General features: G+C 45.9%; 1 protein-coding gene across 2 annotated transcripts in view; it reads left to right on the top strand.

Annotated features, from left to right (window-relative positions):
• The first annotated feature begins 864 nt into the window (after positions 1 to 864).
• RFX2 (regulatory factor X2) overlaps positions 865 to 27,816 on the top strand; it is a 120,236-nt gene continuing 93,284 nt past the window's right edge. For both annotated transcript variants that reach the window (XM_025367215.1, XM_025367213.1), the window contains exon 1: positions 865 to 1,125. The gene's annotated coding sequence lies outside the window, so the exon portion shown is untranslated. The remainder of the gene's footprint in view (positions 1,126 to 27,816) is intronic.

The following is a 27,816-nucleotide window of genomic DNA, read 5'->3' as shown; positions in this document are numbered from 1 at the left end:
CTCCTGCCTTTTCTCAGTACAAGTTGTTTTCTCCTATTGTTCCAGCCCCTTGTCTCGAATAACTATATGTTTACTTCTTTATTGTGTTTGTTATCAATGTTCCCTCGCTAGAATAAAAGCTCTATTTTTATAGAGAAACAGGGTCTGTTTCTGTTCTACTCATAGCTGAATCTACCAGCTTGACAGGAGGGTTGGTGAGTTTTGGCAAACGTTTTCTGTAAAGGACCGTATAGTAAATATCTTAGGCTTTGCGTGGGACATGCCGTCTTTGCGCAACTACTCTACTCCTCCAAGCTGTTCAAGGAAATGGGCGTGGCTATGTTCCAATAAAGCTTTATTTACAAACCCAAGCAGGCAGAATTTGACCCGCAGGCCACAGTTTGCCAATCTTTAAACTAGTTCAAAATACTGGACCCACTACAATAAAAGAGGGTCTCCTATCAGGTTCAGACCCCACAAAAGCTCCTTTTGATAGTTTCTTTTAACCATGTAAAAATATATATATATTTAAATTTTCAGCTGGGGGTCCGTGAAAAACAGGCCGCGAGCGAGAGTTTGCTGACACCTAATCAGACTGTCCCGACATGTCTCACATTCCTCCTGTGGGGTTAACGAAGTCCCTTGGGTCCCCTAAAACTAGACTTTCCCAAAACGCGCCACCAACCCCCGGCCCCGCGCGCGCCTCGGGTTTGCCAACCCTCTGAGCCCAGCGCGCCTCCCGCCAAGACCCGCCCCCCTTCGCGGCGATTGGCCGAGTCTCGCCCCCTTTCCGCCAGGGAACGCCTCCTCCTTCTGACAGACTCTGCAGACAGCCAATGGAACGCCACAGGGTCTCGCGCCCCGCCCTCTTCGGGCCCGTTGGAGGCGGGCGTGGGCGGGCCGTTATGAAGGTGGGGCGCGGAGCCTGGTAACCGTTGCCGGTAACAACGCCCCGCCCAGTCGGGCGGGCGGGCTGCGCGAGGCTGGCTGGCGGCGGGAGCCGGAGGAGGAGCGGCCGCCGCCGCCACCGCCGCCGCCATAGAGACTGTAGCCGTGGAGACTGTTACTTACCAACGGGGACCAACACGCAGCAGCCGCTGCCGCCGCCGCGGGAGCCGCTGCCCGAACTCCCGGCCCGAACTCCAGGTGACCGATGCGACCGCCCCGGGCCCAGCCCGGCCGGGGAGTATGGGGGGCGGCGGGGACCTCGCTCGGGGAGCCGGGGGAGCGGGCAGCACGTCCCCGCCGCTCACCCCAAACGTCCGGGGGGTGCGGCCGCGGGACCCGCCTCCGCCACCCCGTCCCGCGCGCGCGGCGGAGTTTGGGGGGACCCTGGCGACGCCTCCACTTTCCTTATGGACCGAACGCGGGGGAGGTGCGGTGCCGTCGCCTGACTTTTTACAAAACTTCCTGAGGTTGGGGCGTCCGGGGACCCCTTTCTCACGCTTACCTTCAAACTCGCTGAGTTGGGGGCGCCCCGGGAACGTCTCTCAAACTTCTCAAACTCCCTGAATTGGAGGCGCTTGGGGACCCTCTTCTCACTTTAACCCCCCAGATATCTGAGTTGGGGGCACCCGAGGACCCCTCTTTTACTCATACCCTCGAATTTTCTGAATTGGGGGCCCCGGGGGACCCTCTTCTCACGGTTACTCTCCAGATCTCTGAGTTGGGGACGCCCAGGAACACCTCTTTTACTCATACCCTCAAACTCCCTGAATTGGGGGCACCTGGGGCCCTCTTCTTACTTTACTCCCCAAACCTCCGAAATTGGGGTGACCCCAGAGCTCTTCTGTCACTCTTAGTCGCAAACTTCTTGGCTCGAGAGGACCTCGAAAACTCCCTTCTCATTTTTACCCCAAATTCCTAGATTTGACTTGTCCTGGGGACCCCCTTTTTAATGGACTCCCAGACATACTGAATTTGGGGGCACCCCTGGAACCCTTTTCTCATTCCTTAACTAAAAGCTGGTGCGTCTGCCCTGGAGAGAACCCCTCTTGTCCTTCTCACCTTTTCATCCCAAACTCCCCTAGCGAGCTTCCCCGGGAACCATTTCTCAGCTTTTCACCCCAAATTCTCACGTTCAGGGCTCCTCTCTCTGACACCCCCTTCCCTTCTCCCTGTGACCCCATATTCCTGAGTTTGGGGGTTCGTGCGTCCGCCAGTCTTTCCACGTCCCCCCAAGAAGCCCCTCCGCACGTCCGCAGCTCTCCTCTTAGGACTGATCTGGAAGGGAGAAAAGTTTCACCAAAGCGAGTGAAACTTTTTCTTTTTTTTTCAATTTATTTATTTTCTTAAAGAACCTAAACTGCTCGGGGCATTTTCTCCGAGGTTGTGCGAGTGCGTGTGTGTGTTTGTGGATTTAAACTCCACCCCCTTCCCCCCCCCCCCCCCGCCCAGCGCGGTCGCGGGCGCGCACACACACTCACACACACACACACACACACACACGCACTCACACACACACACACACACTCACACACTCACACCCCCAATGCTCATTGCTTTCTTTTTCCCTCCCTCGGAGAAGCCACCGCGCTCCCTCGCCACCAGCCTCCGGCTCCGTTCCTTCTGGTTTTCCTCGCTGCTCCGCTGGGAAAGTTGGGTTTTCCGATCCTAGTGTCTATTTCAAGGGCCCCCCGAGGGCCCCAAGCGCCCGGGCCATTCTGGCGGCTGCCGGCGGCGCGGTTCATCTTCTTATTTTAACCTCCTGGTTGTGCGGCCAGAATGGGGAAGGGAGAGGGCAGGATGAGCGCGGGACCCAGGGCGGGCTGCCTTACCCCCACCGCCCCCCTCCCCCCAGGCTTTATTCCTACTTTGGGGTGTTGTTAGCATTGCGCCTCCCTGCAATTATTTTCCTGTTTTGTACCATAAATGACCAGCTCAGGCTTCGATGAGTTATTTTCCCTCTCAGTCAGCTTCATCTCTGCAGGTCCGAGGTATCAAACCTCCTACAAGCTTCTTTCTCTGTTTCAACTAAGAGTTCCCCAACAAAGTAACAGTAATAATAATAATGACACAAAACAACAACAAAGACTAAAAAAAAAGTTTGCCTGTACATGTTATTGACGTGTATTTTATCTTTTTACATCATGCCCCGAAACATTGTTTGCTTGTGGAAAGATCCTTACCTCCCGCCCTTCTCTGGATAAGGAGGAGGGGGCATCTGTGCTTTCTCCTGCTCCAGTTTAAAGACTTGAACTGACTGTAAAATAACCTTAGAAACGGCAACTCACCTACTCTGGCCAGAGAAGTAAGAGTTTATGGTACCCTACCCTAGGAAAATAATTTAAGTTCTTGAATGACTAGGGCTTCTTCATCAACAGGCGTGGTACGGAAGGCAATTCATAATGCATGATGGGAAAGATCACTGGTTCTGTGACTGTGTGACAGTTCAACGGACTTGGGTCGGGAACGAGTTCTGAAATAGTTTGCCCCTGCAGGAAAAGCAATACTGAATTATTTTAGTTTTTTAAGTTCATTCTTATAAACCACTGAATCTGAGAAGAGACAGACAGTTATTACCTCAATAACAGGACAAGTTCTTTGAAATCACTTGATCTTTGCTTTCTGCATGAAGGGCATGCATTACCTTAATGTATGTGTGATGTGTATTTAAATATAACAATATCATATAATGTATATGTGATGTATGTTTAAATATAGATATTCATCTTTTTTTTTTCTTTTTTGGAGACGGAGTCTCGCTCTGTCTCCCAGGCTGGAGTGCAGTGGCCAGATCTCAGCTCACTGCAAGCTCCGCCTCCCGGGTTTACGCCATTCTCCTGCCTCAGCCTCCCGAGTAGCTGGGACTACAGGCGCCCGCCACCTCGCCTGGCTAGTTTTTTGTGTTTTTTAGTAGAGACAGGGTTTCACCGTGTTAGCCAGGATGGTCTCGATCTCCTGACCTTGTGATCCGCCCGTCTCGGCCTCCCAAAGTGCTGGGATTACAGGCTTGAGCCACCGCACCCGGCCTATACTCATCTTTTAACATTGGTTATTATTGAAGTACTGTTAAGGATGGTTCTGTTCACCAGAAATGCAGATGCTGGGGAATTGTTTCTCTGGGTCTTATTGCTTAGATCTAATTGTTTAGTTTTACATTAACGTTATAGTCAATAAAAATATTAAATTGGCTTAACTTTAATATTATAATCGAGTCACAATTTTAAATGCACCTGTGGATTTTTTTTTTTTTTTTTTGAGACAGAGTCTCACTCTGTTACCCAGACTGGAGTGCAGTGACAAGATCTCGGCTCACCGCAACATCCACCTCCCAGGCTCAAGGGATTCACCTGTCTCAGCCTCCCAAATAGCTGGGATTACAGGTGCGCGCCCCTACACCCAGCTCATTTTTGTATTTTTAGTAGGGACAGGGTTTCACTGTGTTGGCCAGGCTAGTCTCGAACTCCTGACCTGAAATGATCCACCCGCCTTGACCTCCCAAAGTGCTGGGATTACAGGCGTGAGCCACCCGTTTTCGGCCCCTGCACCTGTGGATTTTTATAGTAGCTAATGATTGTTTTGGTCATGAAATTCTGGGGCCAGAAGGAACCACATCTTATATATTTGTTTCTGAAGTTGACAGCTATTTATTAAATATTTAAATATTTTTAATATATATTTGAAATATTAAAACATGTATATATATTTATATATTTAAATATGATAAAATCTAAATATAATATAATATATTTTAAATATAAAATAAATATATTTAAATATTTACAAACTTTTAAACAGTATGCCCCCATACATACACACTTACTTGTAAAATATGAAACTTTGGAAAAACAAAGGGAAGTTCTCATCTTGCTTGTCAAGACACTCCCTAAACTACAGGAGAGGAGAATGCGAGTCTGTGGGCCCGTCTCTGAAACTACGGGTCCAGGGTACTCCCACTAAACATAGCTGTATTTCTGGACTGAACTATATGAATATTCACCTGAAGTGGGGAAGAGAAGGACCATAAGTAACCTCATGTCAATTCAGGCCAGCTTTTGTCACCAAGTGAGTCCAGGCCAAATTTACAAAAAAACTTCCAGTTTTCAGAGTTTCCTGGGTTTCAGTATTATTGTAAGGGGTTGTGGGCTTACGTATTTTTTAAAAAGATGTGTTGACTCCCGCTTTAGAATGTAAATGGCGATGAGCTCCTCTGCTGGTCGTGTTCTCATGCTCTCTCATGTAGACATATGCCTGGCATAGTGAAAGCTCTTATTTCGATGGATGGATGGATGGATGGGTGGGTGGGTGGATGGACGGACGGATGGATGGATGGGCAGGCCGATGGAATATACGCTGGGAATTAGAGAGAAAACTGAAAACCACCTACTTGCTTCTTGGAAACTCTAAGGTCAGCAAAGGAATCCTCATAGGAAAAAAATATGGGGGAAGACCCAGAATGAAGGGGGTGAAAGGGATAAGGGTAGGTGAAGGAGGAGTGGGAAAAGGTCCAGAGAGAGGCCCTAACAGGTCTAGAGGGAACTGGAGCCTGGGAAGCTCCAAACTGGGTTAGGATTCTAAACTCTTCTCTGCAGAAAACATCTATCCAGCTGCCTCCTGGGCACATCCAGGTGGATTCTGATAGGCACCTTAAACTTAAGGTGGCCAAGCTGAGCCTGTCATAGTCCCCCCAGATCTACTACTCCCAAAGTATCCCCCAAACTCCTTAGTAAGTATCAACTCACTTCTCCCCATTACTCAGGCCAAACCTTGGGATTGTCCTTGACTCCTCTCTCCCAAGCCATCAGCAAATCCTGTTGACTCCACCTTCAGTAGTTACCCAGAACCTGACCATGCCTCGCCACCTCCACTGCCACCCCCTCTGGTCCAAGCCACCAGCATCTAGCCCAGATGATTCCACCACTGGCGCTCGGCAGTCTCTCCTCAGCCCAGCAGCCAGACAGGGCCTGTTAACCCTAGGGGAGGGGGTGTCATGTTAAGTTCTACTTCATATCCCTCAGCTCCAAACCCTCCGATGGCTCCCATCTCACCTGGAGCAAAAACCAAAGTCACCCCAACTCCATTCCCCGCCAAACCTAATACCTCTTTGACCTCATCGCCAACCTAGATGCCTTCCCCTCACTGGACTTCCACCCTGCTGGCCTCCGGAAGCTCCTTCCAGCTCTGCCTGGAAAGCTCTTTGCCCAGGTATTTGGAGGGCTGGCTCCCTGACTTTCTTCAGGCCTTTTCTCAAATGTCACCAGGCCGCCCACTTGAGAATGGGTGCTCTCAGCCTCCTCCCCTGCTTTCTCTTGTCTCAGCGTTTATTCCTATCTAACACACCATAAGTGATACATATTTATTTTATTATCACTGTCTTCTTGTTAGAATGTCAGCTCAGTGAGGGCAGGAACTTCTATCTGTTTTATTAACTTCTTTTTTTTTTTTTTTTTTTTTTTGAGACGGGGTCTCACTTTGTCACCAGGCTGGAGTGTAGTGGTGCAATCTTGGCTTACTGCAACCTCTGACATCCGAGTTCAAGTGATTCTCCTGCCTCAGACTCCCAAGTAGCTGGATTACAGGCATGTGCCACCACACTCAGCTAATTTTTGTATTTTTATTAGAGACTGGGTTTCACCATGCTGGCCAAGATGGTCCCAATCTCCTGACCTCGTGATCCGCCCGCCTCAGCCTCCCAAAGTGCTGGGATTACAGGCATGAGCTGTTTTATTAACTTCTATATCCCCAGGGCTGAGAATAATTTTGGTGCTGAGTAGGCAATTGAGAAATATTTGTGAAATGAATAAACAAATGGTTTCCTTGACACTTATGGGGAAAGCATATGTAGAAATGAAGAGCTGGGAGCTGCATTGGGTGTGGTGGCTCACACCTGCAATCCCAGCTACCTGGGAGGCTAGGGCAGGAGGATCGCTTGAGCCCAGGAGTTTGAGACCAGCCTGGGCAACATAGTGAGACCCTGCCCTTAAAAATTTTTTTTTAGTTAAGAATTGCTCATAGGCACCTTAAGCTCATATTGCCATCTCTGAGTCAGTAGAACTCAAATTGGATGAATCTGGATGAACGGGGGCAGGGCAAAGAGGAAAGGAAAAGGTGCAGGTCATAGTGCTGGATGTTGTAGACCAGGGCTTTGGAGCACAGCAGAGAAGGGGTTAAATTGTGGCGCCACCATTTATTAGCTTAGTGGCTCTGGGGCAAGATTTGACATCTGTGAAATCGATAATAATAGCTCGTGTGGTTGCTATATTAGAAATAATTTCTATAAGCTATTTAGCACAGCGGCTGGCATCTACTAGATGCTCAGAAAAAAGTCAGTGTTATTATTATTATTATTAGGATGAAGCAAATAAGTAGTAAGTGGCCTGGGATGATCAGTTTTTTATTGTGGTTTCCTGACCAGTACCAGAGGCTAAGGAGGCATTTAGTAAATACATCTTGCTTGATTGAGTGGTCGGGCCCCATGCTGTCTGTTTTAAGGTAGGAAATCCCCTTAAATTAACCTGGAAACTCATGGGTACTAATGTGTCCCTCTGCAAACACAAGTGCTTCATAAGAACAAAAACAACATGAAAAGTTGTTGGAGTCCTACATCTTGATTGTGGCATGGGCCCCTCTGAAATGACTCCCCAGACATCACATTTGTGATGGATTTTGGGGAGTGGCCAGCTCTACAGATGAGAACATTTTAAAACTGGTTTCCCTTCTCTGTTATCACTGGCTCTTGGATGCCAACACGGTCGGAGTCTGGAAATGAGCCACTTGGAGCTGAGGACTGGCCTGGTCTTCGTGCCAGGACTTGAGTTGGGCCCTTAGGAGCAGACAGCCTGGCCTTGCTGCACCTCAGTTGTTTTTTCCTGAAAGTGCATTCCTGTTTTATGATACATAATGTCTTGCGTGTTTGAAAACCCTGTTGTATGCCCTGGCAATTCCTTATTCTTATTTTTACTGTTTGTGAATTTCATGACTTTCTAAAAAATACAGTTGACTTGCCACTGCCTGTAGATGATACATAAAGCAGATAGATTTTAAATGCTGTCAGTTCATTTACACCTGCTACAATCCATGTTTCAAAGTGGAGAAAAAGCTGAAAAGCCATTAAAAATATGTAGAATTTACATGTAATGGTCCGATAGAGTGATTATTTGTCATTTTTTATATAATGAAGCCCAGATGTGCTATATATGGTAAGCCTATTTCTACTAAGATCTCTGCAGTTATTTTGGACATGTGTGCATGTGTTTGTGTATATGTTTGAGACTGGGGTGTGGGTAATTAATAATAAGAAACTTTTAAAAAAAAAAAAAAAAAGAGATGAAATCTCGCTCTGTTGTCCAGGCTGGAGTGCAGCCTCAAACCCCTGGGCTCAAGCAATCCTCCTGCCTCAGCCTCCCAAGCAGCTGAGATTATAGATGTGAACCACTGTGCCTGGCCATAAGAGGCTTCTTATATTTGAACTTGGCTGAAAAATTGAACAGTAGAGACAAAAAAAGCAAGGCTGTGTGATGCGGACTGGGCTCCTGGCATCCAGCAGTTTTTAAGGAGGTGACAGTTGAGCTGCGACTGAAATGAGGAGAGGGAACCAGCGCTGTGGGGTTCAGAAGGAAGAGCCTTCCAGGCAAGGGACAGCAGATGCAAAGGTCCTGCAGTTGTGTGGCTGATGCCTGGCGAGCAAAGCAAAGAGAGGCAGAAGAGGCAGGGGCAATCTGCGGGGCCTTGGAGGCCATGAGCAAACTTTGGATGCTATTCTAAGTATAAACTGGATCATCAGTAGAGTTCACATCAGCCTGTAGCTGTCAGATCAAGGGTGTCCAGTCATTTACCAAAAGACCTGCTTTTCAGACTCCTGACATTTGTTCATTATTCATTCATACATTCTTCATTCATTCATCCTCCATTCATTTATTCATTACCTTCTTTGAGTAAAGTGCTATCCTACCCGGTTACAAAGACCAAAGACCAACAAGGAAGGGGAGTCAGTATCAAATAGGCTTTGCTGGGTATTTCTACAGGCACAGAAGGCAGACAAAATAGGAAGGCCAGCTATCCCTGGAGCTGAGGAAAGGTCTGAAAAGAGGGTGTGGATCTGAACTGCATCTTGAGAATGGTGTTCTGCAGGCAGCAGGTGGGGGAGAGGGATGTGGCCATGTTTTCAGGACTGGGCAGTCCATGTTTTCATGTCTCCATGAATCTGATGACTATACCCCATATAAGTGGAATCATAGAGTATTTGTGTTTCTGTGACTGGTTTATTTCATTTCCATAAGTCTTCAAAGCTTGTCCATGCTGTAGCATGCAGCAGAATTTCCTTCCTTTTTAAGGCTAAAGAATACTGCATTGCATGGATATGCCACATTGTGTTTACGCATTCATCCATGGATGAACACTTGGGTGGTTTCCACCTTACAGCTATTGTGAATCATGCTAAGCAGAGATCTCGAAGGGACTCTTAGGTGGAGGGAGAACCTGGACAGAGGCTCAAAAGGCAAAGGAGGAAATAACTTCAAGAACTGAGCACCATGAAGAGTGAGATCCAATGGCAACCAGAAAGATAAAACTTGCACAAGTCCCATGAGAAAAAGGACTGGGTCCCCACAGAAAGGCAGAAGGCTTGACTCATAAGCGCCTGTCTCCTGGAAAACTGTTGAAATTATACCAATGATATAGAAGTCCATTCCTAATGCTGCAATAGCACTTAATTATACTTTTTTTAAAAATGCAAACTGTTTATCTTTTAGAAACTGTGCCATGTTTCCAAGGATACATTTCTGTCCAAAAGGTGATCAGTGGGGAAAGGCCTTAGAAGCAGTTTCCAAAAAAATTACCAGCCCACAAAAATGTATGCGGGCTCCACCCAGGCCAGTGGAAACCCAAAGAAAATAACACCAAGGCCTTTTTCCCACCTCTCCTGTCCTTCTCAGAATACATACAGACAGATGTAGCCTGCCTTGAGAAAAAATATATTTGGAATTCCAGACCCACTGAAAACAGACTAAAGGATATGCTTCTGATTTTAAAAGGAATTATTCATTTCTTGAAGAATTCACCCTACTAGGGATTTCGGTGAGGAGCTCACTGGGATCTCCATCCATTTATTTAGCAAATATTTGTGGGCCTGAAATATCAAACATCTGAGGAGCTTATAATTAGTTAAGTATTTACGTGTATTAATATCATCATGTGGACAGTTGAGAGGGGAGAAGGCACTAGACAAATTTAAAATTATTAGAAACCATTGGCAACTAATATTCAGACCCTAAGTTAAAAACAGGATATATCTCAGGAGCAAATCTTTTGTGTAAATCCTGGTATTTTTACTGCAGACCCTTAAAATGACAGACACGGGTGAGTAGAATTACTTCTGGAAATGGATATGATTCTATTAATTAATTCAATTAAATCAATATAATTCAATTAATCGCCAGCCTTAGTTCACACTGATGACTGTGCTCATCGGAGAGACTCAGCATGCAAAAGAAAAGACTCATCAATTTGCAGTTATTTAATTTAACGAACTGCGGGATGGTGGAGTCAGCAGCAGCGACTGGGCCGCAACATGGCGCCTCCCACCTAGACTTCCGGTCCGGAAACTTCCACCTTCCTCCCGTTTACGTGGGCCTGCATGAGCCTACTTCTCTTCTTTTTTTTTCTTTTTTTTGAGACGGAGTCTCACTCTGTCACCCAGCCTGGAGTGCAGTGGCGCGATCTCGGCTCACTGCAAGCTCCGCCTCCCGGGTTTACGCCATTCTCCTGCTTCAGCCTCCCGAGTAGCTGGGACTACAGGTACCCGCCACCTCTCCCGGCTAGTTTTTCGTATTTTTTAGTAGAGACGGGGTTTCACCGTGTTAGCCAGGATGATTTCGATCTCCTGACCTCGTGATCCGCCCGTCTCGGCCTCCCAAAGTGCTGGGATTACAGGCTTGAGCCACTGCGCCCGGCCTCTCTTCTTCTTATACTTCCGTATTGTCTCCCTGTGGGTTCTTGCACAGACCTTGGGTTCCTTCGTCTCTGGATTCTTACTGATCTCCGTCTTCTCCCAGCCGCCTTGTCACGTCTCTCTGAGCTATGTCAGGAGGAACGGAAGGGCACTTTCTGACTACTTTGTTAGCGAAACGGACAAACTTCCCCCTCCCCTTTGTTGTAACCACACATTCAAGGCTTCCTTCAGTCCAGCCCCATCTCCCTTTTCATTGCCTCCCTTTCACTACTCCAAATGACCTTGCCATACTTTAAACGGGTCTTGTACTTTCTTATCCCGTCTCTGGAATGTCATTTCTACTAAAGAAAATCCTACTCTTGGCCGGGCGCGGTGGCTCAAGCCTGTAATCCCAGCACTTTGGGAGGCCGAGGTGGGTGGATCACGAGGTCAGGAGATCGAGACTATCCTGGCTAACATGGTGAAACCCCGTCTCTACTAAAAATACAAAAAAACTAGCCGGGCGTGGTGGCGGCGCCTGTAGTCTCAGCTACTTGGGAGGCTGAGGCGGGAGAATGGCGTGAACCCGGGAGGCGGAGCTTGCAGTGAGCCGAGATCACGCCACTGCACTCCAGCCTGGGAGCCCAGCGAGACTCCGTCTCAAAAAAAAAAAAAAAAAAAGAAAATCCTACTCTTCCCTCAAGACCCTTCTCTAATCCCCTCTTGCCATGGAACCTTGAGATTTTCGTTGAGGAGTTAAGTTGGAAAATATAAACTAGAGCAGAGTCTCTACCATGGCACTATTGACATTTGGGGCCAGATTATTCTTGGTTGGGGAGACTGTTCTGTGCACTATAGGATGTGGAGCAGCCTCCCAGGCCTCTACCTGCCAAAAGCACATTCCCCCTTCCCCAAGTGGTGACAACCAACTGTTTCCAGACATTGCCAGATGTCCTGAGGTGGGAACTAAGGTGAACAGAATTGCCCCCCAGCTGGGGGCTGCTGGACTAATCAACCAGAAGTGGCGAAGACTGCAGGCAAATTGCCCCAGCACTTAGATTTAGCATTGCAAGGCCTCTTCGACAGGTGGTAGTGATTTGTGCGTCTCATTTCCTATTCTTGATTGTGGCAAGGTTCTGGAGGATGGAGACAGCTACTCCTGCCACAGTTCCCACAGGCCATTGTACATAGGGCTTCATATTTAACACGTGAGTGAATGACACACATAAGCCCGAGTGCTCTTCAGAACGGCAAGGCCTATATCAAGATGGTAAACGTACAGTTCTTAGAAAAAAAAAAAATCACGCAGTCGGTGCCTGAGATCCAATAACCTTCAAACTCCATGTTTTCGATTTGGTCTCAATTAACATTCCAGCTCTTTCAATATGTACTTTTCCTTTACCAAATTTCAAAAGAAATTTTAATCAAAGACCCCTACTGTTAATTAATTTCCCTTTTTACCCAGCCAAAATTGCAAATGAAGTTCTTTTTCCAGAAAGTTCGGGGAGCAGGGAGGGGTTTTATAACAGAGCTGCTGCTGGGTCTCATTGCTAGGAGCTGAGTACACAGTGGAGAATATGAAATCCCGAATTCTATGTCCCAGCCCATTGCAGTGGCTTGATTTGTCTCTTGTTTTGCTTTGGAACTTTTCAAAGGTTTCACTCTGTTAAAAAGTCAATTTGGAATAAATATAGAGCTGTTATGTCTATTAGAATTGTTTCAGCAACGAAATGTGGCACTCAGCATTTGTTGAACCAATGAATTCTCCTTTTTGCTCTGAGGGAAAGCAAGGTTATAGGGCAAGTTGTATTTTTACCCTTAGCTTTTTTTTTGTGGTTCAAACAATTAGTTAAATATTTGAAAGCTCCAGACACTTGGGGTCACCCTAAAAAGTCAGCCCTGGGCCACGAGCAGTGGCAGAGGAAGCAGTTACAGAGAATTAACAGAGTTACATAAAATTTACTCACTTTGTAGGCAAATATTTCTAACCTTGGCTCCCTTTCTTAAAGATCTATTTCCCCAGCTTTGTTCCCCAACTCAAAAGCATTTCCCAACACATGGATCTGCTACCACTGGATCTGCCAAAGCAGAATCCTTTTTTTTTTCCAGTTCTTTTTTAGGCCTTCCCAGTAGGCTGAGGAGAAAGTCTCTTGTGGGTGTTAAGGTATCTTTAACCCCTCTGTAACACTCCTGACCTCTCATGTTTAATGAAGAACAGACTTCAAAACTCGAGAGCTGAGTGTTAAAGAAAAATAGTAAATGGTAATATTGGTGGTCCTGGAAGGTGCTAAAACCAACAAAGAGACACTGCCTCAAGATCATTGCCCAGGTGGCTCTGATGAACTTGGACGAAAACGCATCTCGCTGAAGACTCTCTTTATGTTGCGGCCTCTTTATAGGTGTTATTATCAGCCAAGCACTCACTGCACTGCCTCGGTGCAGGGACAGCCCCCATTTCTCAAGTTCCCACAATGGAGCCCCACATTTCTAATTAGACCAGTAACAGTTCTCATCAGGAAGAGAGGTCATTTTTCATGCAAGTCAAAATATAAGCCACTTAGAGAGGCTGGGATAAACTTCATGGGTGGCAAAGTTCTTTTATTGTTTCCAAATAGATACTCTGAAATAATTATATGTTTAGTTGTCTGGTTACAAAGCTCTTAGATAAAATAACGTATGACATCATTTACAAAGTCATTTGCCTTCTCTGATCTATATAAGAATGTTCAATGCTTTGTGATAACATTTTTGATTCTCATATAAGAAAAGAAGAAAGAGGGTTTTTCAAGAACAGCAGAGAGTGGTATGTTGGCCACAGAATCAAGCAAACGGGCAAAAAAGCAGCCCTCAGTAAGGAGTAGCCAGACGTTAAAAGTAGTGCCTGTTAGATCAACAAGGTTATGTTTTAAAAATAAAGGGAACCTGGCACGGTGGCTCGTGTCTGTAATCCCAACATTTTTGGAGGCTGAGGTGGAGGATAGCTTGAGGCCAGGAATTCAAGACCAGCCTAGGCACCATAACAAGGCTCTGTCTACACACACAAAAAATTTAAATTAGCTGGGCCTGGTGGTGCACACTTGTAGTCTCAGCTACTCGGGAGGCTGAGGTGGAAGGATCACTTGAGCACAGGAGTTGAGCACAGGAGTTGGAGGCTGCAGTGAGCCGTGTTTGCACCACTGCACTCCAGCCTGGGTGAGAGGGTGAGACCTGTCTCTAAAATAATAATAATAATTAATAATAATAAAGGGTTGCCATGATATTACCTGTGGGTACCTACTATGTGCCTGGTGCATTACATGTATTACTTCTAATCCTTGTAAAAGCCCAGTGGAATTGGAATGATGATCATGCCCTCAGAAGGGTAAAGATATCTTAATGCATGTCTCAGTCCTTTGGGCAGGTAGCTGAGGAATATTTCCTGCAGCTAAACTCCACTCAATTTGCCTTTCTCCTTAGTTGCTTCCCCGCTTTGTTGCTTCAGAAAGGGTTGGACCCAGGGTCTAGGAAGAAAGGCAAGGCCCAAGTGAAAGAGAGATGTGTGGGTCCCAACCTGGGCACCCTGCTCTTGCCAGAAACCTGAGTAGCCTGGACCACTCGTCCTTCCTCGCCAGGGTCTAGTCCAAGGCTATAGATGGAGCTGTCTCCTCTGTTGCCCAGTGTCGAAGGGTAGGGGTCACCTCATCTTCTCCCCACTCTCCTTCACCCCCACTAACCCACGGCCCTCTTTTCTACTCACTACTTCCTATAGATCCCACCACCCAAACTGGTCTTGTATTGATTCTTCCCTTTCTATTTCGGATTATACTGTTCCAATTCAGACCCTCTCATTCAGGATTGTTCAAGCAAACTTCCGATTTCTTACCTTAGATGAAGGGCGTAGCGTGGGCCCTCTTGTTCTGTGTTCTTCCAAATCTGGTGCTTCTAGCTGCCCCCAACAATGGCCTTCAGATGGCGGGGGACCCTGGGAGGGCGAGACCACCCGATATTGTGAAACATCATGGAATACCAGGAGTGCACTGAATTAAATCATGTGAACTCATAATATTTTATTCATGCAACATGATTAAATTATAAGAAATGAGCGTGTGTGCAGTATCAACTGTGAGCATACATTCTTTAAAACTGCTGTTGGCCGGGCGCGGTGGCTCATGCCTGTAATCCCAGCATTTTGGGAGGCCGAGGTGGGCGGATCACAAGGTTAGCAGATCGAGACCATCCTGGCTAACATGATGAAACCCTGTCTGTACTAAAAATACAAAAAAAATAGCCGAGCGTGGTGGCGGGCACCTGTAGTCCCAGCTACTTGGGAGGCTGAGGCAGGAGAATGGCGTGAATCCGGGAGGCGGAGCTTGCAGTGAGCCGAGATCATGCTACTGCACTCCAGCCTGGGCGACAGAGCCAGACTCCGTCTCAAAAAAACAGACAAACAAACAAAAAACTGCTGTTGATTGGGAGAGACAGACTGGTGCAGGGCTTCCCAAAAAATGTGAAACCTGCAGGGTATGACATTATTTTTTGTTTTGTTGTTTGCTACTCTTCATTAGCAGATAAGAGGAAACGTCTACCAAAGGTTTAAGAAATATTGATAGGGAAAATGTTTTAAATTCGAGGAACCTAGCCAATAAATATTTCTGTAGATTGGCACAAGTGCCATTATTTTATTTGAGCAGTGCCTTTATTTTATTTGAGCAAAGAAAGCCCACAGGATGTTTTAGTATTCCAAGGAAGTGGGGATCAGCAAACATTCTCTATAAAGGGCTAGATAGTAAATATTTTAGCTTTTGCGGCCCAGATGGTCGCTATCTCCACTACTCAGCTCTCCCGATGGAGCTTGAAAGCAGATGTAGACAACATGTGAGAGCCTGGGCATGGCCATATGCCAATCAAACTTTATTTATGGATGCTGAAATGTGAATTTCATGTAATTTTCATGCATCGCAAAATATTTTGATTTTGATTTTTTTCTAACCACTTCAAAATGTAAAAGCCATTCTTGGCTCATGGGCCATACACAAACAGGCTGGCGGCTGGGCCAAATTTGGGTGGTAGGCGGTAGTTTCCTGAGTCTTGCCCCTATGGTGGAGTCCAGGGGCTCTGACTCGCATTCATAGACTTTCTCCAAGTGGTCCATCTTATTTCCCCCTTTATTCCCCGAGCTCCAACCAGCTTGGTCTCTTTACCCCTTCCCTGCCCCACACACCCTCCCCTTGTCTACACCTTTGCCTGATTTTCCCTACCCCACCTCCAGCAGGGTCCAGGACGGGATGCTGCCCAGACTCCCCTGCCCTGCTGTTTATGGCACCCTGTTCCATCTGGAGTCTGCACCTGTCACCTTTTGCCACGTAAGGAATTATCTGTGTACGTCTCCTTTTCTTTCTCACCCCATCCATACAAAACCCTTGAGGATAGAGGCCATGTCTAATTGTATTTGTGGGACACCACATAGAGTAATTATTTGTCAAAATTACATGAGTTCTTACTAGATAGAGATCACATCTACCTCTAAAAATCATTTTGCTTACTTTCTAGTAAAATAGGATCTCTTAAGATACTTGTGAACTCTTAAACTTACCCTAAGATGATTTATTCTAAGGGTCTTCTAGATCATTACCGGCCAATATAGAAACATAACACAAGCTACATGTGAAATTTGCAATTTTCTAGTAGCCGCATTTTATTTATTTATTTTTGTTTTTATTTATTTATTTTTTTGAGACGGAGTCTCGCTCGGTCGCCCAGGCTGGAGTGCAGTGGCATGATCTCGGCTCACTGCAAGCTCCGCCTCCTGGGTTCACGCCATTCTTCTGCCTCAGCCTCCTGAGTAGCTGGGACTACAGGCACCCACCACCACGCCCGGCTAATATTTTGTATTTTTTAGTAGAGACGGGGTTTCACCGTGTTAGCCAGGATGGTTTCGATCTCCTGACCTTGTGATCTGCCTGTCTCAGCCTCCCAAAGTGCTGGGATTACAGGCATGAGCCACTGCGCCCAGCCCAGTAGCTGCATTTTAAAAAGTAAAAAGAGACAAGTGAAAGTAATTTAATAATACATTTCATCCAATGAACTGTATTGAAAATATTCATTTCAATATATAATCTATAGGAAAAATTATTGTTGAGATATTTCACATTCTTTTTTGTGTGCTAAGTCTTAGAAATCTTAGTTCAGACCAGCCCCATTTCAGGTGCTCGGCAGCCATGTGTGACCGTGGCTTCTATACCGACTGCACAGGTAAAGGTGTTAAAGTCAAGGCAGGCACAAGTTTTACGTCAACTCTTCCTTTTAAAAGACGACCACTATATTGGCTACTTACTGGCGTGCAGATACTCCATAGCCGTGAAAACATAAGGTCACTCGCAAAGTCTGAGTGGTGTGGGTCCACCTGACCTCAGTGTTGTCCATTTTCTAAAGTGACCATCGCTGGACTTTGTAACACAGGTGGTGCCCTCCAAGCCACCTGAGTGCCCTCCAAGCCACCCGAGTGATCTGTCCCCAGAATTCCCTAGTGACCATTTCAGGACTTTAGGATCCTGTGTGTATTCCCCATAATTCTGACTGCTTCTCTTTTACATTATAAAAATCTTACCTTTTCATCATAAAAAAAAAAAAATCCAAATCATACAAAAGAAAAAAAGAGCCTCTAGCTGCTTCTTCCTCTCTCCTCTGCCCCTCCCACCACTAAGAAAAGTTTGGTGTGGATGCTTTCACATATTTCGCAGGCCTATAAAATATACACACGAATTTTTTAGTATTTTTTGCATTGAGATGTAATTCACAAGCCATAGAATTCACCCTCTTAATGTGTACAATTTAATGGCTTTTAGTATATTCACAAGGGTATGCAGCCATCACCATCATCTAATTCCAGAGTCATCACTCCAAAAAGACACTCTATCCCCATTAAGCAGTCACTCCCCACCTCCCTTCCCCAGTCCCTGGCAGCCACTAAGCCACTTTCTGTCTCTGTGGATTTGCCTGTTCTGGAAAGTTCATGAAAATGGAATCGTATAGTAAGTAGCCTTTTGTGACTGGCTGTTTTTAGCATGATGTTCTCAAGGTTCATCCACCTTGTACCATGTGTTGGTGCTTCATGCTTTTCATGACTGGACTAAGACTTTTTGTGTGGGTGTATGCAAAAAAGAGATGTTATTTTGCTCACTTTTCTGCAACCTGCTCTTTTACCTAATATTTAGCCTGTATATTTCCTTATCACTCACTATTTGTGTTTGTGCTTCATTCTTTCTACTAACGGTCTGATATTTCCACTCCTGCCCTAAGTAGTTACTTAGCCTTTTATTTTATTTTATTTTTTTTTGAGACAGAGTCTTGCTCTGTCATCCAGGTTGGAGTGCAATGGCACAATCCAGACTCACTGCAACCTCTGCCTCCTGGGTTCAAGCAATTCTTGTGCCTCAGTCTCCCGAGTAGCTGGGATTACAGGCACATGCCACCATGCCCGGCTAATTTTTTGTATTTTAGTAGAGACGGGGTTTCACCATGTAGTCCAGGCTGGCCTCGAACTCCTGACCTCAGGCAATCTGCCCCCCTCAACCTCTCAAAGTGCTACGACTGCAGGCATGAACCACTGCACCTGGCCTTAGTTATTTATTCATAGGCATTTTGGTTATACCTTCCACTTTACCACCAATGCTGCAGTAAGCACACATGCCCAAATACATTTGTGTACACGTGTGAGATGTTTGCACAGTCAGGGGAGGGAAATTGCTGAGCCTGACGGACTTCCTCCCCTTGGCCTTAGCTTGCCGCCACTTACATCTGCACTCCATTCCTACTATAAAGGTGACTTTCCACTTTTGTCCTCTCCTGAAACTGCACTGCCTCCAGCAGGACCAGAGCCACCTCCTCACCTCCCCGACACCACAGGGCCTTTTTTACCACATGCCTGTCCTTTGCCCTAAGTCCCCGTCCCACTCCTTGCCTCTCAGACCAGCACAAACTCTTTACCTTCTTAACATTTCAGAGTAGCAGGTCCCAGACCCTTTGACGGACTCGTGAAAACTTGTGTCTCCACCCTCCAGGAGAATGCACACTGAACTCAGCCACAGTGTTCTGTGGGCCACTGAGGAGGTGCTAGGACCCCTGGGCAGCCTCTCCCTCCCCCGGCCCCTCTTCTGGAACGTGTTCCCCGTCAGCTTGGCTCTGCCTGTCCTAAAGCCCACGTGTGACTGACTCAGCCTCATTCTGTCACCGTGAGCTGCGCCCATGCGGGCGTGTGCCTCTCGGGGAGGCCTGGCTGCTGGGCTAGTTTGCGCAGCCACAAGCTCATGCTTGTCGCCCTTGACTCCTGCGCGGACTGGAGCCTAGCAACGGCGTGCCCCGCCCCTCCGAATTCCCTCTGGACGCGCGGCTGTAAACTCTGCTACCTTTATTCTCCAGCAGAGCAGTCATTCTGCTGCCTTCTCAGCGGAAGACCTTCCTTCCAGCAGCCCAGGATGCAGCCTGCGGGGCCACCCTCCGTCCCGAGCTGCTTTCTCGGGTCATTGACCCCCTGCTGCCATGGCCCGGGTTTAGGGACTTGAGCCCCTGCTCTCTCCAGCCCGAGGAGGGAACTCAGTTGTGCAGCCACTAGATCCTGTTCTTGAACCTCTTTCTTGCTGTTATAGTTGGCTTCTTATTATGGTACAAATTCTTTCTCTTTAACTCTATGTAAACAATTTAAAACCAGAATTCCTGTGACCTAATCCTCGATAAAGTTATTCATTCTTAATCTGAGCTTTTCTCCCATTTTAAATTCAGTGAATCATAGTTTTCTTTTTTAACATCCTTTAAGATTTCTGAGACACCAACCTCCACAGTTTTCCTCCCCCCACCCCCAAATGTAGAATCTTCTAGAAACTCCCTGCTCCTTTATTCTCCAGGGTTAATGTTCACTGAGGGCTTGGCCCAGAAAGTCTACAATTCTCTGACTCCCAAACTGGGACATAGTCTCATTTCAGATTCCTGATTGTAGAATGCCTACTTCCCGCAGTTCGTTCCTCATTCAGTCCCTCGGCTTGTTCTGTTGACGGGACTCATGTAAACACGTTTTGCTGCTTAGACTCAGCGTTTCTGAACCAGACTTCCCCACACCTACTTCTCTCCCGTCACTCGAGATTTTCACAAACAGTCTCTTAGGGATCATGTTGAACAGATATTTTTGTTTGTTACTGAATTTTATTTCTGAAAATGTTCAAATTGTACTTTGTAAGTTCTGGTGCCTAGTTTTCTCATAATTATGAGAATATTGCATTTTACTTCTCCTGAGGTGAGGAATGCAGGAAATGCTTTTAGTCTCTATGTCATTGTTTCTCTTCGTGGCCGGCATTTGCCAGCACTCAGCGTCATCTTCTTTTTTCAACTGTGGTAAAATTCACATACAATTCACCTTTTTTTTTTTTTTTTTTTCAGATAGGCTCTTGTTCTGTCGCCCAGGCTGCAGTGCGGTGGTGCGATCATGGATTACTGTAGCCTCCACCTCCTGGGCTGGGACTATAGGTGCACGCCACCGTGCCTGGCTAATTTTTTGTAGAGACAGGGTCTCACTATGTTGCCCACGCTGGTCTCAAACTCCTGGATTCAAGCAGTCCCCAGCCTCAGCCTCCCAAAGTGTTGGGTTTACAGGCATACGCCACCACACCCAGCCCAAAATTTACCATTTTAACCACTTTAAAGTGGTTTTCATTTGGTGGATTTTAGGATTTTCACAGTGTTGTGAAGCCATCATCACTCTCTAATTCCAGAACATTTCTGTCACCATGAAAAGAAACTCCATACCTATTAGAAGTCAATCACAGTCCCCCACTCCCCAGCCCCTGGCAAACACCAGTCTACTTCTCGTCTGTGTGGGTTTTCCTATTCTGAATATTTCCTATAAATAGAATCATACAATATGTGACCTTTCTCGTGACTGGTTTCTTTCACTTGTGTGTATATAAATACGTATTTAAGCCCTGGAAGACTGGATAATATTGTTTTGAAGTTCATCCACATTGTAGCCTGTGTCAGAGCTTCATTCTTTTTCATGGCTGAATAGTATTCCACTCCATGGATGGACCACATCTGTTTACGCGTTCATCCCTTGATGGGCATTTGGGTTGTTTCTACCTTTTAACTATTACGAATAGTGCTGCCGTGAATATTTGCGGACAAGCTTTTGCCTGGACATATAGCTTCATTTCTTCAGGGAATATACCTAGGAGTGGAGTTGCTGAGTCGTATGGTAACTGCATGTCAACTGTCAAACCGTCCTTTCACATTCCCACCGGCAGGGAGTGAGGGCTCCAGTTTTTCCACATCCTCACCAACACTTTTATTTTTCCCTGTTTTTACTATAGCCAGCCTAGTAGGTGTGAAGTGGTATTTCATTGTTGTTTTGATTTGTGTTTCTCTAATGACTAATGATGCTGAGCCTCTTTTCATGTGCTTTTCTCTGTCTGTAGATCTTCTTTGGAGAAATTTTTTTTTTTTTTTTTTGAGACAGAGTCTCACTCTGTCACCCAGGCTGGAGTGCAATGGCACAATCTTGGCTCACTGCAACCTCACCTGGCCAAGAAATGTATATTCAAAGGTGTTATCTGGGCTGGCACGGTGGCTCATGCCTGTAATCTCAGCACTTTGGGAGGCTGAGGCAGGAAGATCACTTGAGCTCAGGAGTTCAAGACCAGCCTGGGCAACATGGTGAAACCCTGTCTCTATGAAAAATATAAAATACAAAAATAGCCAGGGGTGGTGGTGTGGGCCTCTGGTCCCAACTACTCCAGAGGGTGAGGTGGGAGGTCCTCTTGAGCCCGGGACATTGAGACTGCAGTGAGCCATGTTCATGCCACTGCAGTCCAGCCTGGGTGACAAAAGCGAGACCCTGTCTCCAAACAAACAAACGAACAATCCAAAGATGTTATCTCGTATAATAATTTTCTCTAATCCACAAGTTTCTCTTCTTCTGTGAAATGTCCAAAGACCGTGAATCGTGAAGGTCCTGAACACATATAAGAGCTACACAGGGTGGTGGAGGGAAGGGAGGGTGGCAGTTCATTCAGCCGCTACAACAAAAATCTTAGAAACTGGCTGGCTTCTGAACAATGGGAATGCGTTGCTGCCAGCTCTGGAGGCTGGGCAGTCCAAGAACAAGGCACTGGCAGATTCGGTGTCTGGGGAGGGCCTGCTTTCTGGTTCAGCTTCTGCCTTCTAGCTGTATCCTCACATGATGGAAGGGGCAGGGGAAGTCTCTGGGGCCTCTTTTGCAAGGACCCTAATCCCACTCCTGAGGGCACCATGTTCATGACCTAATCATCTCCCAAAGGCCCAACCTCCAGATGCCGTCATATTGGGGGTTAGGTTTCAGTATGTGAGTTTTAGGGGGATACAAACATTCCAACCATAGCACAGGGTCAGGATCCACATGACATGAGAGCTGGCCTTCGCCTTCCCTATGACATTGCTCCAGCTCCTGCCCATGCACGCGCCCTTTCCAGAGACTGCCCAAAACCCCACATCCTGCGCCTCTGAGATGGAGACATGACAGGAATGTTGGTCTTCACCCCCAGAGTGTCCTTGACCTGCTGGACACAGATTTCTAGAATGGTATTTGTCATTACATGGGCTATTTGATACCTGCCCTTTTATTTATTTGGAGTTATTTTAGGCTCTGTTTTAAAGACATGAGTCCAAACATCTGAGTCTAATACAGAGTGGGCAAACTAGCCCATGGGCTAAATCCAACTCACCGCCTGTTTTTGTACAGCCCGTGAACTAAGAATGCTTTTTTTCCTACATTTTTAAGTAGTTGGAAAAAATCAAAAGAAGAATATTTTAGGACATACAAAATTATCTGAAATTCACATTTCAGTGTCCATAAATTGTGCTTGCTTCGGCAGCAAATATGCTAAAATTGGAACCATAAATAAAGTTTTATTGGCACACAGCCACAATCATTTCACCCTACGATGGATGGAGTTGAGTCATCTTGACAGAGAATGCCTGACCTGCAAAACCTAAAATATTTGCTATTCTGCATTTCACAAAAAAAGCTTGCCAACCCCTGGTCTGACACACATTACTTGGCTATATGTGATTAGTACTCATGTGTATATGAATGTGATGCTAATTTTGAGGTTTATAAAATCCCTTAGGCTCTTCAATGGTGTTTAACATCATATTTTTGCTTCATCTAAAGGAGAGAGGAATAATATTTACTTTGTTATCTTCTCCTGTTTGTTGTAATTAAAGAAGAGTCTTTGGTTACATCCATCTTGCAGGATGAATTTCATTGCCTTCTTATACCTATGAGAACCATGCCTTTAAAAAAAAATGCTGGGTCGGTGCAGTGGCTCACACCTGTAATCCTAGCACTTGGAGAGGCCGAGGCAGGAGGATCACCTGAGGTCAAGAGTTCGAGACCAGTCTGACCAACATGGAGAAACCCCATCTGTACTAAAAATACAAAATTAGCAGGGCATGGTGGCGCGTGCCTGTAATCCCAGCTACTCGGGAGGCTGAGGCAGGAGAATCGTGGGAGGTGGGGGTTGCAGTAAGCCAAGATCACGCCATTGCATTCCAGCCTGGGCAACAAGAGTGAAACTCCATCTCAAAAAAAAAAAAAAAAAAAGAAAAGAAAAAAAAGCTTTAGTGCCCTGGTCTTCCTCTGTGGCATTCTTCTTTGTCTTTGAAGGGCTCTGTCTCAGGGGGCATTGTTTTGTCTTTGCTCTGGTCTCTGACTCCCCAACACGCAGCTCTGGGTGACTGTCCCTTGAGGACTGTGGCTGCTTCCTGGCGGGTTAAGCCAGTTCTGGAAGTGGGTGTGCAGCTTATATGGCAGCCAGGAGTGGTTTCTGAAATTAATTACTGCTCTAGATGATGATGTAAGGAGTGAAGCTCCTGGGGGAGAAACTGCCCCCGTAGAGAAACCCAGCACCTGTAACCGGTCACCTTCATATCAAAACACGCTGTCCACCTAAGAAGTGAGAATGTGTCATGGCTAATCAACAAGGAAAATAATTTCTGTTTAGCTGTCAAAAAAGCTATTTCCATGATATCAGCCCTTTCAGTTGGAGCTGAAACCTCACGAACATAAATTTTGCAACATCTGAATCTTTTGTTGTAGCTGGATTTTTTAGAGTTAAGACATTGCTAGGAATTACTGACAGAGTCCAGGGAGGGGCTAGAATTGCAATCGGGCTTCTCTGGGGTGAGAAAGTCAGTGGGGACTCGCCTTAATGCCTGGCCATGAAACTGATCAAGGTCAGTGACTAGACGTGGTAAATCAGGTGGGCTTCCTTGTGTTGAATGGGTGGATGCGAGAAAGAAACTGAACTTCTCTCTAAGCCCCTTTACTCCCCTCTGGCAGGTATCTCTCTCCTGGGCTTCCTCTGATCCTCGATCCTCGAATTCCTGGACTTGGTGGACTGTGGGTTAATTATCTCCCAGGTGTTCTTTGAAGGCAGAGCCAATTATCAGCACAGTCCCTTCCCGGGCTGTTTGAGTTCCTAAATACAGGGCGGTGGGAGGAAGGAGTAGCCACCTGTGGACTGTGGCTGCCTGCTGGAGACGGGTGTGCGTCTCACTTTGCCCCTGTGGAGGTTATGCCTGTCGCCCTTTCTATCACGAGTCTGTCTCTGCAGCTTGTGGCTTCTGACCCGCTGCCACCGTCTGCCTCTGCTCAGTCCCCGCCCAGGAAGTGAATTGATTTTGTTACTTTCTTCAAAAGACCACAGATCTGCCTGGTTTATACAACAAAGCTTGTCTGAATTGGAGTCCTCAAATTTGTCAACTTAAGTTTTAAAAGATTAAAAAAAAAAAAAAAAAAAGACCTGGCGGATGGCTCAAGCCTGTAATCCCAGCACTTTGGGAGGCCGAGGTGGGCGGATCACGAGGTCAGGAGATCGAGACAATCTTGGCTAACATGGTGAAACCCCATCTGTACTAAAAATACAAAAAAAAAAAAAAAAAATTAGCTGGGTGTGGTGGTAGGTGCCTGTAGTCCCAGCTACTTGGGAGGCTGAGGCAGGAGAATGGTGTGAACCTGGGAGGCGGAGCTTGCAGTGAGCTGAGATCGCACTGCAGCCTGGGCGACAGAATGAAACTCTGTCTCAAAAAAAAAAAAAAAGGACATACTGCTATAGCCCAGTGGTTTTTAATTTTCATCAGTCTGGATCTCTTTCAAAATCTGCTCAACACTGGGAATTTCTCCTCAGAAGAACAGGCCTGGAAGGGCAAAAATTACATGACAATCTACATTAGTAGTAAACAGAAAAGGCAGAGGTGCCCATGTGATGTTTGTATCTCCGTAGAGTTGTGTGGTCAGAACAGACAAATTCCCTTTGCAAATAATGGTAAGGAAGTGCATCACTGAAAACAGGAATGAGCCGTGTGCATGGACGCATCCATTACTGTCAAACGGGAAACACGGAAGTCATCTCATTCCTGTGAGCTTTTGCAGTTCACTTTTAGAGTGCCCTTTCTGGCAAGATTAGATTCTTGTGTGTTATTACTTAACTTTAGTTATCTGTTTATAACGCAATCATGCCATGCATAACAGCAGACCACATATACAAGTGATCCCATAAGATTATAATGCTGTGTTTTTCCTGTACCTTTTCTATGCTTAGCTATGTTTAGAGACACAAATACTTACCACTGTGTTACAGTTGCCTGCAGTGTTCACTGCAGTCACGTGCTAGACAGGTTTGCAGCCTGGGAGCAATAGCTTATACCATACAGCCCAGGTGTGCTACGTAGGTTGTAGCGTCTAGGTTTGTGTAAGTACGCTCTGTGATATTCACACAATGACGAAATTGCCTGAGGATGCATTGAAGAGAATGTATCCCTGTCAGGAAGCGCCTCATGACCGTATTTGACTCCTGCAAGGGTGCCAAGATCATTCGATGGGGTAAAGACACTCTTTCCAATAAATGATGCTGGGAAAACTGGGTTTCCACCTTCAAAAGAATGAAATTGGACCTCCCATGCCTTTTTTTTTACTTTGAGACAGGATCTTGTTCTATCACCCAGGCTGGAGTGCAGTGGTGCAATCATGGCTCACCACAGCCTCTACCTCTGGGCTCAAGAGATCCTCCTGCTTCTGCCTCCCAACCAGCTGGGATCACAGGCATGTGCCACCATGCCAGGCTAATTTTTAAATTTTTTATGGAGATGAGGTCTCACTATGTTGCCCAAGCTGGTCTTGAACTCCTGACCTCAAGCAATCCTCCCACCTCATCCTCCCAAAGTGCTGGGATTACAGGCATGAGCCACCATGCCCAGCCAGGACTCTTATTTTATAACATTACAAAATTTAACTCAAAATGGATCAAAGACCTAAGCATAAGAGCTAAAACTGTAAAATTCTTAGCAGAAAACATAGGGAGACGTCTTTATGATATTGGATCTGGCAATGATTTCTTGGATAGGACATCAAAAGCATTCACAACAAAAGAAAAAACAGAAAAATTAGTTACCATCAGAGTTAAAAACTTTTGTGCATCAAAGAACAGTAGCAACAGAATAAAAAGACAACCCAAGGAATGGAAGAAAATGTTTTCAAATCATTTCTAATAAGAGGTTAATATTCAAAATATATAAAGAATTTCTATAACTTGGCAAAAAAATTTTTTAAATGGGCAGAGGACTTGAGTAGATATTTCCGTTTCTTCAAAGAAGATATACAAACGGCCAATAAGCAGTTGGAAAGGTGCTTCACACCAGTAATCATTGCAGAAATGCAAATCAAAACCCTAATAAGGTACCACTTCACACCCATTAACATGACTGTTATCCAAAAGAAAAAAGACAGAAAGATGTTGATGAGAATATGGATAAATTGGAACTGAACCCGTGTGAACTGTTTTTAGGTATGCAAAATAGTGTAGCTGCTTTGGAAAACAGTGTTTGTACACTCAAACTGGGATTTGTACACTCATGTTCATAGCAGCATGATTTACAATAGCTAAAAGGTGGAAGCAACTCAAGTGTCCACCAACAAATGAATGGATAAATAAAATGTGATCCATCCATACAATGGAATACTATTCAGCCTTGAAAAAGGAAGGAAATTCTGACACAGGCTGCAACATGGACATTATGCATTATGCTTAAGGACATCATGCTTGGTGAAGGAAATCAGACACAAAAGGACAAATCCAGCTGGGCACAGTGGCTCACGCCTCTAATCCCAGCACTCTGGGAGGCCAAGGCGGGTGGATCACCTGAGGTCAAGAGTTTGAGACCAGCCTGGCCAACATAGTGAAACCCAGTCTCTACTAAAAATATAAAATTATCTGGGCGTGGTGGCAGTCACCTGTAATCCCAGCTACTTGGAAGGCTTCAGCAGGAGAATCACTTGAACCCAGGAGGCAGAGGTCGCAGTGAGGCAAGATCGCACCACTGCACTCCTGCCTGGGCAACAAGAGCGAGATTCCATTGAAAGAAGAAAGAAAAGAAAGAAAAAGAAAGAAGGAAGGAAGGAAGGAAGGAAGAGGAGGAGGAGGAGGAAGGGAGGGAGGGAGGGAGGAAGGAAAGAAAGAGGAAGGAAGGAAGGAAGGAAGGACGGACGGGCAAATCCTGTGTGATTCCACCCCTAGGAGGTCCTTAGAGTCATCGAATCCGTAGAGACAGAAAGTAGAATGGTGGGTGCCAGGGGCTGGAGAGGAGTAGGAAGTGAGTGTTTCATGGGGACAAAGTTTCAATCTGGGAAGATGAGAATGTTCTGGAGATGGATGGAGGTGATGGTTGCACAACAGTGTGAATGCACTTAATGCTACTGAACTGTACATTAAACATGGTTAAAATGGCAAATTATACATTATGCACATTTTACCACAGTTAATGATAAAGAGTAATCGACTCCCATCATATTTCCCAGCATTACTTTACTAGGAGGCATATGCTTTGTATAGTTTGCCCCTCGTAAGTCCCTACACTCTCCTGCTAAAGCAGAGGATCACAGCTTCAATAAAGACCCTCAACATTTATCT

Source organism: Theropithecus gelada, chromosome 19 (assembly GCF_003255815.1).
Source record: "Theropithecus gelada isolate Dixy chromosome 19, Tgel_1.0, whole genome shotgun sequence".
NCBI classification, from domain to species: domain Eukaryota; kingdom Metazoa; phylum Chordata; class Mammalia; order Primates; family Cercopithecidae; genus Theropithecus; species Theropithecus gelada.
This window is presented reverse-complemented; position numbering and strand designations above follow the sequence as displayed.